This window comes from Lygodium microphyllum, chromosome 15, assembly GCF_053477565.2.
Source record: "Lygodium microphyllum isolate KBCC chromosome 15, Lygodium_microphyllum_v1.1.10, whole genome shotgun sequence".
In the NCBI taxonomy this organism is placed as follows: Eukaryota; Viridiplantae; Streptophyta; class Polypodiopsida; order Schizaeales; family Lygodiaceae; genus Lygodium; species Lygodium microphyllum.
The window spans coordinates 77,952,446-77,964,070 of record NC_141149.1 but is presented as its reverse complement, the minus strand read 5'-3'; the positions used below and the strand labels follow the sequence as shown (position 1 = coordinate 77,964,070).

The following is an 11,625-nucleotide window of genomic DNA, read 5'->3' as shown; positions in this document are numbered from 1 at the left end:
ACAGCTGGTAGGAAAGCACCTTTTCCCCCAACCCTTTAAGAGAGAGAGAGAGAGAGAGAGAGAGAGAGAGAGAATGGATTTAGGTTATCAAGCATCTTCTGGACAGCTACCTGCAGAAAATGGTAGCTAGCCTTATATTCTCTCTCTCCCTCATATCATATATGAATGAAGAATGATGTTACTCATTGTCTTTTTCCTCTTTTAAAAAAGAAAATAACAGCGACAAGGCTCAGGCATTGGGAACGTACAAAGCAAGTACGATAATTGGTTTGCAGCAAACCTCTCTCTCTCTCTCTCTCTCTCTCAAGAGTCTAGATCAACGTGTAGTATGCTTAGAACGGGACCACACATCATGCCGATGCCTCACACACTTCCTCATAGAGTCCTATCGTCCATGCCTGTTGCGCTCAACGGGTTTGGCAGATCTAGGGTTTTCCATGTAGAGCTTAAGAATCAATGGAAAGTTACACAAAAGGAAAGTAGACAATTTGCGTTAAAGCCCAACTCCTCTATCTTTGACCGATGGATAAACCGGTGTCCTACCATCACCATCCATTGTGGGGGCTGTTCCCTCCATGTTAGTTGTCGCAGTTTATTTAAACGGGAGAAGGGAGAATAATATGGGGGGTGGAGAGTCGTAGGATGAACAGTTCATTAGCTCGGATTCGGCCTGATATGGTAAGATGGACTGACTCCCTCCCCCTCTCTCTCCCCCCCCATGTGTGTGTGTGTGTGTGTGTGAGTGTGTGTGTGTGTGTGTCTCTCTCTCTTTCTCTCTGTGCGCTGCCCTAACCCTTGCTATGTCACCGACTACACAGTTAAATCAACGAAGAGCATGAGAAAGGTGATCCGAGGATGGATGCAGGGCTGGCCGTTGACAGAAGATAGAGAGCACAGTCATTCACAGCCATGTTGATAGGGCTGCCTGTGGCTGAGTGTGCTCCCTATTCTTCTGTCACCGGGTTTAACTACGTCTTAACTATTGTAGAGCGTTCCCAATCCTCACATGTACTTGTATATCGTCGTGGGAAGATTGCTGTCCAACCACGGCAACAACAAGAACGAGGCAGTCAAACGTCGTCAGGTAGGACCGCTGATACCCTGATTACTACATTGAAATGCGATGGTAAGGATTCTGCGCGCCACAACCCCATTTCACATCATGCATTTACATCTACAATATTAATATTCTATTTTGTAAAAAGTAAAGGCGTTCAGTGTCTCCTCATTCTCAGCCGTCTTTTTACCTGTTCTTGTCTGTGTCGTGATGCTGTGATTTGTTTGCCTGAAAGACACATGACAAGGGTGGTTTCCCGGCGCCATCCACTTGCAGGTTTCAGAGCTCCGGCCCCCCGGCGAGACAGAGAGGGAGAGGGGGGGGGGGGGGCCAGGGCGGGCGCGGGGGCCGGGGCGGTATGGCGCCTTCAATAATAGTACCCTACCTACGTCGACTGCAAGGATCCATAACATCATCGGTCAGATCGACGTGGCAGTTCGTTAACTGATCTCGCATGCGCTGCGAATTGCAATCATCGTGCAGTAGGTCAGGTTATTCTCAATACACAGGTCTAATTAATGAGTAGCTCGAGATTCAAATGTCATGTTCGTCTTCAGGATCTTGTCAATTGTATCATCTCTAGTGAAAGGACGATCTTCTAAATCTCCAGCTAATGGGCCTCCAACACTTTCCAGGCAGAAACTCTTAAATCAGCTATTCCACCGTCACGTAAGTTGTGGAGTGATGAGCTTCTCCTTTTGGTCTGCAGTTTTTTAGGAAAATCTAAGTGGCCTTACATTGCAAGTGCAAGACCAATCTAGCACTAGATCTCGAAAAGGTTATTTTAAATTCTCGAGCCTAACACTAAAAATCTGTATGCACAGCTTGAGATGTAACATTCTATGTATTTGTGGTGAGATTATAACAATCACGTGACATATTCAATCCCAAATGCTAGGTAAACCATGTTCCACATAGGAGGCAATTTTATTGTTTATATTGTTAGAAGTTAGATTATTGTGGCTAGTAATGACACTAAAAGCATGTTATAACATTGTTTTCCTATTGACCTACTTTTTGTAACTTCTAATTTCTAGGCAAATCGTTTGGACATCTTATGTGATGATGCTTGAGAGTTAACTAAACACCACTAACAATATATAACTTTAGTTTTACTTATGGCAATATATATGATTATTCATCTTCTTGGTGAAAGTAAAGGTAGTGAAGCCCTCATTGTACAGCCATTGTAAACTATGTATTACAAGCAATTTTGAAGTAAACTTCAAGGAAGCTTGATGATGCAGAAATTGAAATAGAGATTTGATCCAACCTAGATAGTTGTTTGACAACAAAATCTAAATGAGTGTTGATATATATATGGAAGGAAAGCTTCCATAAGGCATATACTCTTTGTAAGATATATACTTTAAAACAATGCAGATCATCCAACTGCCACCATTGATATCATCTTTAAATGAGGTACATCCATTACGTAAATATTATCTTACAATTTGGATCTGCATCATGCTCATCTTTTGTACATTGTAATTACAACATTCCTAAAAGGTGCTTTGTCAAATCCTATTAAACCTTGATAATGTGATTTGCTTGGCTTGGATATTTGGCTTGCTAACTTGCATAACAAAAGGCTAAGATCTTATATCCGTGTTCATCAGTTGCAATCAATACACATTAATCATTGCTTCATATATCCTCATCTCATAGATTGAAGGGGATCAAATGGAAAAAACCTTGCATTTTAGGGATTTGGTTAGTTGATGTCTTGTAGAGTGGTAACAATTATGTGAACATTAGTTGTTAATTAAGGTTGTGAAGAAGCCTAACCTATCAAAGGCATCATAGGAAAATACATTTTACAAGGGTATGCCTTCTCATATGATTCCTATAGGAGAGTTGATTATCAATGTTCATGTCAAGTGAATATTGTCTGTCTTAATCTTGTTTTGTATATGGAATAAGATGATGAAATGTTTTGAACATTTGAGCCATTTCTCTAGTCCTTTACTGTTCTATGTTTTTCTCTACCACTCATTCCCATGTTTGTTTCATGAAAATTACATTCATGGCAAAGGTTGAAAAGTGGACTTTTCCTTGGGGACATTAAACTTGAAGATGTTGACATACAATTACTTTAAAGACATGATTTACCAAGCATTGTGAGTGGAGGAAGATATCGAACCTTGTTAGTCATCTAAAATGAGATCTTTATTTTGTTTATGTGATGCATTTGTGACCATGTTTTTCTTTAGATGAATACCTCTTAAGCTTGCTCATCAACAATGAGTCTCCTTGTGTGAAGTAGTTGTGAATTGATCTCCTTAGTGCATGCATCCATCCACCTAATCTTCCCACTAATTGAATCGCTACTTAGGGGTATCATCCAAATGAGATGTTGACATGATGACGCACTTGTTGAAAGTCTATTAAAATTAGCAAAACAGAAAAACATCCATCTCACATGGCTAAAATGTAAGGGCCTAAGTCTAAACTTTTAAAAAAAAGTAAATGTGTTGATCACATAATAGTCTGAATATAAATCAATTTGCAATAGATCCAATATGTCTTGTGTATGTGACCTTTTTTATTTGGGAATTATGGATCTAAGTAGCAATTATGTACATCTTTATGTCTATGCTTGCATAGTATGTGGTCGACCTATGCATAAGTGACATGGATATGAAAGTTTTTAAAAGGTGAATGATAAAACTTCTAACTGTTTGTATATACCTCTACCTTTATAATTTGAAGTCTACATTTTTAAATTAGAGAAATCAATTCTTTATTTCACTCCTATTTTCTTACATGCATGCTCACTACAAAGAGGTATGCTAGAAATGAAGATACATACTAACTCTTTTCACATTGTTGCTACCAGCTTTGCTAATGGCACCGCTAAAAGCATTGTATGTGTAAAATGAGGATGTTAATAATGAAGCTGCATACTTAATGCTCTCTTTTGTTGCTGGTTATGCTTTGACAGTTCGTGGTTGACTTGATGCATTGATTTTGCCTACAGTTTACTCTCATTGTACATGGTTGTAATTTATTATAACAAGCAGTTATGTATGGACTGATGTGGAATTTTCATGCTAAATCATCCTAATTTATGTACTTTTGATGGTACTTGGTGGACAGCATCATTAGCTATCAGTTCGTGGGCTTTTTGCCTTGGTTTTACTGGTATTTTGGCTGTTTACAGCAGAAAACAACAAGCAGTTTTGAATTGTCTACACTGTTTTGGACTGCATTATGGGTTTTTCTTCCACTGATAGTTCTGTCTTCAACATCACTAAGCTTGATGGTACGAATTATGCCTATTGGAAGAGCCAAGTTTTGTAGGTATTGGTGTAGAAATCACAAATAAAGCAACTAAGGATGCATGGCGAGCAGCCTAAAACTATGATTGATGATAAATGAGATGAGCTTAATGAGTTATGCAAGTCCACCCTCATCTTATCTCTCACTCAGGTGCTTTACAATGTGGTTGAGGAAGCACAGAGTGATTGGCAACTTTGGGATAAGATAAAAAATCTCTATGACAAGAAAAGTCTAAGAAGTCAGATGTATTGGTTGAAGTAACTTATGGACCTGCACATGAATGATGAGGTAACTCCATTGTTTTTTCTTGGGACTCTGAGTGAGTCATGGGATATATTCCACATTGCCTTATGTGCTCCTTGTACTATTTTGAACTTGCTTGATGTAGAGAGTGCTCTTTTGCAGGAAGAGATCAACTATAAGAACTTGGATGCCTCTCGTGTGTTGCATGCTTTGACTCTTAGAGATAAAGATGGTAATGGCAAGAATGACCGTGGGAATGGCTCTGGCAGAGACTCACAGAAGTCTAGGTGCAAGACTCTGGGAAAAATGCCAATGTGACATGTCATGATTGTGGAAAGAAGGGTCATATACGCCCACAGTGTCATGAGTTTTGCAATGAGAAGCGTAAAGAAAAGGAGAAAGACAAAGTACAGGAAAATTTCTCTAATTGCATCATTATGCTTGCGAAATCCAGTGTGAAAATTGAGGAGGTAAATGTCATGTATACTGGTGACTCCAATGGGGAGTACATACTTGTATCTAGTTCTTGTGATGCTACATCGTTGACCAATGTTCACTCTATGTATGCGTAGTGATGGTTTTGGATTCTGGTGCTTCATTTCATGTTACAGCATGCTGTGAGTGGTTTTACTCCTACCGCATTGTCTTTGGTTCAGTTTGCTTGGGTGATGACATGTCACTTGCTATTGTTGGCATTGGGGATGTACGGCTCCAGTTCTCTACTGGCAGTACTTTCTCTTACATGATGTATGTCATGTACCTGCGCTTACATACAGTCTTATGTCTGCAAGGCAGATGATGTTGGGTTTCATGTTTCATTTGGGGATTCTACCTGGAAGATCACCTGTGGCAGACTTGTGCTTGCTAAAGGTACCAAAGCTCGCAGCCTCTATCCTCTTGTAGTTGATGGGTCCTCTCTTGACCATGTTTTATCAATGGGTTCCATCCCACATGTATCTCTTTGGCATGCCCGTTTGGGCCATATGTCCTTGAAGGAAATGAAAATGCTTCCTGGTTTGCAATACTTATCGCCCCATAAGAAGTCTGGTAGAACATGTATGAGTGAGCCTCTAGCATTGATACATTCAAATGTCTGTGGGCCCATGGCCTGTCAATGTATGGATGGTCCAAAGTATTTTGTCACGTTCATTGACGATGTTTCACGTAAAGTTTGGTCTTTGATCAGTTATCTTTTGGATCCCATGCACATTTTTAATTGCTTTGATCAGTTATCATATTAGAATCAATCACTTTGATCAACTATCTTTGGGATCCCATGCATATTTTCAAGAATGTGGTAGTCTCTTGTGGAACCACATCATAAGAAAGAGGGATACACTAGGAGTTGACCACCAATATACTAAGTGTAGACATGCAAATGTATCTAACAAGGTTGTCCATCATCAATGTTCTGGTTTGTTGAGCTGGTTATCTCAACACTCCCCCTTAAGCTCAAATGTATCTCTATACCGCAAGTAAGCTTTAAAGTTTTTGAAGCTTTTCTACAAATGCATTGTGAGAAAATGATAGATATCTAATCTTGTGTGATGACATATACCATATAGATCTCTCCAAGTACCTTCTCTCTCATAAAATGGTAATGTACCTCAATGTGTTTTGTCCTAGCATGGAACATTGGATTCCTAGCTAACTATATACTACTTATGCTGCCATAATGAATGACAATTTGACCATCTTCCTACACATCCAAATAACCCAATAACTTTTGCATCCATACCACCTTGTAGGCTACCATAGCAACACCTCTATACTTAGTCTCTGTACTCAATAAAAAAACCATTGATTTCTTTTTGCTACTTTAAGAAATTGCTACACTACTAGGATTAAACATGAAGCCATCGATAGACTTTCCATCGAACTTGCTACTAGCCCAATCTACATCTATGTATCCAAACACTTGTACATCTTTACCTTCCTCGTAAAAAATTCCACAATGTAAGGTTGACTTCACATATCTCAATATGCATTTGATGACATCCAAAAGGAGGCTTCCTAGGTACCTACATAAAGTGACTCACAAGTCCAATATCATAGCTCAAGTCTGGCCCTGTGGTACTCATATAGATCAAACTCTCGACTATCTTCATGAACATAGTAGGATCGTCTATCTCATCCCCAATATCAACACTCAACTTTCATTTGGCTTCAATGGAGAGGCTTATGTTGTCATTCCGCTATCCACACATAGTGTGAAAAACTCTAAAATACATTGTCATTCAACTTTCTTATTGATCTAGAGAGCGGATGCCATTTTAGTCATTAATATCAATGTTCATAGTATGAATGGTTCAAAAATACTAGATTTTTGGACAAGTTTAGCCAATTTTTTATATTTTGGATATTATCTCTTGTAAATATCCAAAAGCTATAGAAAATTTCTAGAATAGGATGATATGTAAAAGAAAGTAGATAGCTTTTAGCCATTTCGGAAGGATTTTATGTAAAAAGAAGGATTGGGAAAATCGCGCGACACACGATCGTTGTTTTCAAGCAGTGAACAATACTCTCAATTGGGAGATAAAGGAATGATTTGGCAAAATTTGGTTGAGGTGTCATGGTATTTTACCCCCCTTTTGAAGCCAATGGAAGCATCAAATTGGCCGTCTGAGCAGCATAGAGGAAGGTATTGTTTTATGCATGTTTTTGTCTACATGAGATTTATCTTCTCATAATGTAGAAATAAACTGACAAGCTTCATCTCTGTGAGTATTCTTCTACATCTTTTATTACTTCAAGCCCCTTCTCTTCCGTCAACTTCTCTCCTTGAATCTCCCTTCACCCTGCTGTCTCTTACCCCCATGGTAGACTTTCAAGCCTAAACGCTTCAACAGTGGTGAGCTTGATATGAAAGTCGGCACAGCAGAGGTGTGTAAAGATAGCGGATTTTGCAAGTTTAAGTGGTGTTGATGCTTTACAACAGATGATTGCTTTGTTGCAACAACAACAATAGCAGTTATTACAACAACAGATGCAAACTCGAAAAAAAACAGAAAGAATTGATTCCTTAGCTGTGAATGCATTGCAGGTAGTGGGACAAGAATTGAAGCAGTTTAAAGGTCAAAATGTTTTGGCCTTCATCCGGTTGTATGAAGAAAAGATGTTTCATGAGGTATCACAGTGTGCATGAGGCTATGTATAATGGGGATGTCCATCAACAAGAACATGAAGAAGAAGATGCTCATTTTATTCCAGGTAGTCATTATTCACAAATGCATTGGGCTCGTGCTACAATAGAGACAATTATTAAAGTGGGAGAAAGAGAGACGCCTCGCATAGCTCTCTTGGATCATGATTCTGAAATCAATGTTATAGCATGCATCTTGTATGAGAATGGAGGTTGGCCGATTGATGTAGATCTGGGATGGTGTATGCGGGCAACAAACAATTCATCAGGAAATCTTTATGCGGCTTATCCGAATGTACCCGTGACTATTGGTGGAGTTGTTAGGGATAAATATCTTTTTTTTTTGTAGGATTCATATAGTTATCAAGTGATTTTGGGGCAGCCCTATATTTCGAAAGCAAGGCTAGAAACAAAAGCCTTGGATGATGTTCTTCATATGCTCCGATTCGGAGTAAAGACAATACAAAGGTAGTACAGTTTCTCACTATTTGTGTGAATCATCCTCGCAATCGGGATAGGCTATGGGATAATCCCATGCCAACTAATGCACGAGAGTTTAAGGGCTTTTAGACAGCACTGCTATAAGTGGAGGCTATGGTAGTGCCTCTAGGAAGGTAACTATGCCTCTAAGAAAGGGGAAAACTGTGTTTGTGTTTGGATTGCACGAATGGACAGCATGTAATCTTGGCAGTTTTAAGAATGTTTCAGCCATGTGCAGGGCTGAAAAGAAATATGTAGGATGGGATGAAAAAAAACTGAAGGCGTATGATTTGATGGCTGCAAATGAAGTTATTTCAGGGCTATTTTCATGGCTCATTGATGTTGATACAGGGACTGAAATTTCTATAGTAATCAATGCTCAAAACATGGCAGAAAAAGAGGTTATTCTAATTTCTGAGGAGCAGAGAAATTATGGTGCATCTTCTTCAGGTGGAACTTCAAAAGAAGCTGTCTTCTACTCAAATGCTGGAAGAGGTAGAGGCAAAGGTAGAGCAGGCCGATTTGGAGGCCGTGGTAGAAATCAGAATATGCAGCAAACTCAAGAAAACCAGTCCTATGGAGGAAGACGTGGTAACTCTAGAGGCAGGGGGAGCCAAAGAGATCGTGGTGGATGGCAAAGAGGTCCAAGGAGGTTTGCATTTTAAACTTCGTACTGCTCTTAATGGAGTCTTTAATACCTACAATTGAAAACCTCTCATAGGTGGTTTCTCCCTAGGGTTAGTGCTAGTCTTTTTTATCGTGCACAAGACATAGTTCAATTAGTTTGGGAGACAGGTCGAACTCTAAGCAAGCTGAGAGTATTGTCATGCACTTGAGGACCCAAACTGTAGATATACTTTGGTGCAGATATTATGTGAGTGCCCGTGCGTACTTAGATATTACGTAGGTAGAAGACTGCGAGCTAGTTTCTCATAACAACGTGTGGATGAAGCAAAGTTGTCCAAGGTGGGAAGAAGTATACGGGAAGGTGGATGTGACATCCTGTGCATTGTGATTGCACGACGTAACAGAATAGAACGCAGGGATACTGCACTATCGGTAGTAGCTGGTAGATAGTGGGCCTGTGCGATGAGGACAGTGTACTGTTCATGGCCATTCGTGCAGTGCTTACCACATGACACTTTAGAGATATATGAAGTCATTCAAGAGTTTTTTGAGCATGAACATGAGAATATGGAAGAAGAAGAGGTAGAAGATAAAGACATTGACATGGCAGAGGATACTTATTCTGACACTGCAAATCCATAAGACTTTGACACATGCCAGAGGATATACAAGTTAGGAGGGGGTGGATGTTATGCCGCTACGCACACATAGTGTGAAGAACTCTAGAATGCATTAACATTCAAATTTCTTATTGATCTAGAGAGCCAATGCCATTTTAGTCATTAATGTGAGTGTTCATAGTATGAATGGTTCAAAAATACTATATTTTTGGAGAAGTTTTATCAATTTTTGATATTTTAGATATTATCTCTTGTAAATATCCAAAAACTGTAGACAACTTCTAGAATAGGATGACATGTAAAAGAAAGTAGGTAGCTTTCAACCATTTTGGAAGGATTTTATGTAAAAAGAAGGATTGGAAAAATCATGCAATGTGTGATTGCTATTTTCAAGCAGTGAATAGCACTCCAAACTAGGAGACAAAGAAGGAGTGATCTAGCAAAATTCTGACTAGGTGTCTTAGTATTTTACCCCCCTTTCGGAGCCAATGGAAGTATCAAAATGGTGGTCTGAGTAGTATAGAGGAAGGTAGTGTTTTATGCATGTTTTTATCTATAAGAGATTTATCTTCTCATAATGTAGAAATAAACTAACAGGCTTCATCTCTGTGAGTATTCTTCTACATCTTCTATTACTTTAAGCCCCTTACCTTCGGTCTACTCCTCTCCTTGAATCTCCCTTCAACCTGCTATCTCTTACCCCCGTGGTAGACTTTGGACCCCAAACGCTCTGACAACGTGCCATCATACTATACTTGGATAACATATCCAAGACATATTGCCTTTGGGATAGCCATATACCATTATCACATCTAATCACCTCAAATACCAAGATAGTACCTTAGCTCACCCAAATCCTTCATCTTAAACTTTTGCTTTAAAATACCCTTAATATTAGTTATTCCACTATTACTATCACCTGTAACAATCAAGTAATCCACATAGATGACTATGATGATCGAACGTTCATCACCCTTTCTCACATAAAGTGAATGATTTACATCAAAAACATAAAATCCAATATTGAGAAGGTACTCTATGATCTTGTTAGACTATGCTATAGGTGATTGCTTTATCCCATAGAGCACAATCTTTCACCACTACACATATGTGGGATGTTCTAAATCCGCGTAACCTGTTGGTTACTCTATGTATATCTTTTCTTGCAAATCACCATGCAAGAAGGCATTCTTCACATCCTTTTGTTGTAAACTTCAAAGAAATCACATATCTAATAGTTATTATCCTAGAAACTAGACTGAATGTCCCTTCATAATTTATGCCATATACCTCTGCATAGCCTTTCGCAACTTGATTGGTCTTATACTTGCTTAAAGAACCATATGCACTATGTTTTATTTTATAGACCCACTTACAACCAATAGCTTTCTTGCACTTGTGGGCAATGGTACTAGATAATCTTGGCCTCTAATGCTACTATCTCCTATTGTTGCATCCTAATGAGCATAACCAACAACCTCCTCAAAATAACTGGACTCAACATCCTCAACTACCTTTACTATATAATCATAATGGTGAGTTGCATAACTCTAAAAAATATTCTAATAGGACCCTGCTACATCTACATACCATTGGATCACTCAGCAAAGTCTTTGCATTACTAGGTTCTCTCTATACTCTTGGTGTCTTGAGACTGAAGGAATGCCATGCTCATAATCCAAACTCTCCGAGCCACTAGAATCACCATCAAGAACTATAATATGATTAGTAGATGCATTGTTACCATCTAACGATTTCTTCTTCCTTTTGCCATTACCTACAACACTAGTACATACATATGAAGATGTAGGCCTACTCCTTAGTATCCCAACTAAGGACTAACTATAGATCTACTACTTAATGAGGTCTTTAGTTCATTAAGAGTCAATGATTCCTACTTTTCTATATGCACATGACTATCATAATCATCAATATCATCCAATTCATCTCCACAAATGCATACCAACTACTTATCTCATAAAAAATAATATCCCTACTCACGTGAAACTCATTACTAATAGACCAATTATAACAAAAAGACCATTTTTTTAAATAGAGTATCCAATGAAAATACATTTTTCAGCTTTTAGGTCTAATATCTTCCTCAACTCATCAAATACATGAACATATATAATACAACCTAATACTTTCAAGTGTGACACATTAGGTTT

General features: G+C 38.7%; 1 long non-coding RNA gene across 4 annotated transcripts; it reads left to right on the top strand.

The window, feature by feature from the left end:
* Window positions 1-382: 382 nt before the first annotated feature.
* On the top strand, window positions 383-5,725 carry LOC148024693 (uncharacterized). 4 transcript variants are annotated; one of them, XR_015693340.1, is made up of 4 exons: window positions 383-678; window positions 819-1,084; window positions 1,334-1,543; window positions 4,490-5,725. It is a non-coding gene; the product is annotated as an uncharacterized LOC148024693 (long non-coding RNA). The 4 variants fall into 4 exon arrangements; XR_015693341.1 differs by having other exon boundaries at window positions 392-678; window positions 1,293-5,725; XR_015693342.1 differs by having other exon boundaries at window positions 394-678; window positions 819-4,627; window positions 4,745-5,725.
* The last annotated feature ends 5,900 nt before the right edge of the window (window positions 5,726-11,625 follow it).